Source organism: Dama dama, unplaced genomic scaffold, assembly GCF_033118175.1.
Source record: "Dama dama isolate Ldn47 unplaced genomic scaffold, ASM3311817v1 ptg000093l, whole genome shotgun sequence".
Classification (NCBI taxonomy): domain Eukaryota; kingdom Metazoa; phylum Chordata; class Mammalia; order Artiodactyla; family Cervidae; genus Dama; species Dama dama.
The window spans coordinates 6249439-6252580 of NW_026870908.1; positions in this window are offsets into that span (position 1 = coordinate 6249439).

The window sequence follows — 3142 nt, forward strand, 5'->3', positions numbered from 1 at the left end:
TATGAGGAGCACGAAACGGTCTGAAAAATAGGAGGAGCATGAAGCGGTGTTGAAAAACATGAAGAGCCTGAAAACGTGTGAAAAATATGAAGAGCTTCAAAAGGTATGAAAATATGAAGAGCTTCAAAAGTTGTCAAAAAAGAGATGAGCATGAAACGGTCTGAAAAATAGGAGCAGCATGAAGCGGTGTTGAAAAACATGAAGAGTCTGAAAAGGTGTGAAAAATATGAAGAGCTTCAAAAGGTGTCAAAAATATGAGGAGCATGAAACGGTCGGAAATATAGGAGGATCATCAAGCGGTGTTGAAAAACAGGAAGAGCCTGAAAATGTGTGAAAAACGTGAAGAGCTTCAAAAGATGTCAAAAATATGAGGAGCATGAAACGGTCTGAAAAAAATGAGGAGCATGAAGCGGTGTTAAAAAACATGAAGAGCCTGAAAAGAAGTGAAAAATATGAAGAGCTTCAAAAGTTGTGAAAAACATGAAGACCTTCAAAAGGTGTCAAAAATGAGATGAGCATGAAACGGCCTGAAAAATAGGACGTGCATGAAGCGGTGTTGAAAAACATGAAGAGCCTGAAAACCTGTGAAAAATAGGAAGAGCTTCAAAAGGTGTCAAAAATATGAAGAGCTTCAAAAAATGTCAAAAATATTAGGAGCATGAAATGGTCTCAAATATAGGAGAATCATGCAGCGGTGTTGAAAACTATAAACAGCCTGAAAAAGTGTGAAAAATATGAAGAGCTTCAAAAGGTGTCAAAAATATGAGTATCATGAAATGGTCTGAAAAACAGGAGCAGCATGAAACAGTGTTCAAAAACATGAATACATTGAAAAGGTGTGAAAAATATGAAGAGGTTCAAAAGGTGTGAAATACATGAGGATCATGAAACGGTCTGAAAAATATGAGGAGCATGAAGCGGTGTTCAAAAACATGAGGAGCCTGAAAAGGTGAGAAAAATATGAAGAGCTTCAAAAGGTGTGAGAAATGTGAGGAGCATGAAGCGGTGTTCAAATACATGAAAAGCCTGAAAAGGTGTGAAAAATATGAAGAGCTTCAAAAGGTTTCAAAAATATGAGGAGCTTGAAATGGTCTGAAAAATAGGACGAGCATGAAACGGTGTTCAAAAACATGAAGAGCATGAAAAGGTGTGAAAATTATGAAGAGCTTCAAAAGGTGTGAAAAACAGGAGGAGAATGAAACGGTCTGAAAAATAGGAGGAGCATGAAGCAGTGTTCAAAACATGAAGAGCCTGAAAAAGTGTGAAAAATATGAAGATCTTCAAAAGTTTGAAAAATATGAAGACCCTGAAAAGGTGTCAAAAATGAGATGAGCATGAAACAGTCTGAAAAGTAGGAGGAGCATGAAGTGTTGTTCAAAAACGTGAAGAGCCTGAAAAGGTGTGAAAAATATGAAGAGCTTGAAAAGTTGTGAAATACCTGAGGAGCATGAAACGGTCTGAAAAATAGGAGGAGCATGAAGCGGTGTTCAAAACATGAAGAGCCTGAAAAAGTGTGAAAAATATGAAGAGCTTATAAAATTTTCAAAAATATGAGGAGCATGAAACGGTCTGAAAAATACAGCAGCCTGAAACCGTCTGAAAAATAGGAGGAGCATGAAGCGGTGTTCAAAAACATGAAGGGCCTGAAAACGGGTGAAAAATATGAAGAGCTTCAAAAGGAGTCAAAAATATGCGGAGCCTGAAACGATCTGAAAAATAGGAGGAGCATGAAGCGGAGTTGAAAAACATGAAGAGCCGGAAAAGGTGTGAAAAATGTGAAGAGCTTCAAAAGGTGTCAAAAATATGAGGAGCATGAAACGCTCTGAAATATAGGAGGATCATGAAGCGGTGTTGAAAAACATGAAGAGCCTGAAAAGGTGTGATAAATGTGAAGAGCTTCAAAATGTGTCAAAAATATGAGGAGTATGAAAAGGTCTGAAAAATAGGAGGAGTATGAAACGGTGATCAAAAACATGAAGAATCTGAAAACGTGTGAAAAATATGAAGAGCTTCAAACGGTGTGAAAAATATCAGGAGCATGAAACGGTCTGAAAAAGATGAGGAGCATGAAGTGGTCTTCAGATACATGTACAGCCTGAAAAGGTGTGAAAAATATGAAGAGCTTCAAAAGGTGTGAAAAACAGGAGGAACATGAAGCGGCGTTCAAAATTATGAAGAGCCTGAAAAGGTGTGAAAAATATGAAGTGCTTCAAAAGGTGTCAACAATATGAGGAGCATGAAACGGTCTGAAAAATAGGAGGAGCAAGAAGCGGTGTTGAAAAACAAGAAGAGACGGAAAAGGTGAAAAATATGAAGAGCTTCAAAAGGTTTCAAAAATATGAGGAGCTTGAAATGGTCTGAAAAATAGGACGAGCATGAAACGGTGTTCAAAAACATGAAGAGCATGAAAATGTGTGAAAATTATGAAGAGCTTCAAAAGGTGTGAAAAACATGAGGAGAATGAAACGGTCTGAAAAATTGGAGGAGCATGAAGCAGTGTTCAAAACATGAAGAGCCTGAAAAAGTGTGAAAAATATGAAGATCGTCAAAAGTTTGAAAAATATGAAGACCCTGAAAAGGTGTCAAAAATGAGATGAGCATGAAACAGTCTGAAAAGTAGGAGGAGCATGAAGCGGTGTTTAAAAACATGAAGAGCCTGAAAAGGTGTGAAATATATGAAGAGCTTCAAAAGGTGTGAAAAATATGGAGAGCTTCAAAAGGTGTCAAAAATATGAAGAGCATGAAACGGTCTGAAAAATAGGGGGAGCATGAAATGGTGTTCAAAAACATGAAGAGCCTGAAAAGGTGTGAAATATATGAAGAGCCTGAAAAGGTGTGAAAAATATGAAGAGCTTCAAAAGGTGTCAAAAATATGAAGAGCATGAAACTGTCTGAAAAATAGGAGGAGCATTAAATGGTGTTCAAAAACATGAAGAGCCTGAAAAGGTGTGAAAAATATGAAAAGTTTCAAAGGTGTGATATACATGAGGAGCATGAAACGGTCTGAAAAATAGGAGAAGCATGAAGTGATGTGGAAAAACATGAACAGCCTGAAAAGGTGTGAAAAATATGAAGAGCTTCAAAAGATGTCAAAAATATGAAAAGCATGAAACGGTCTGAAAAATATGAGGAGCATGAAATG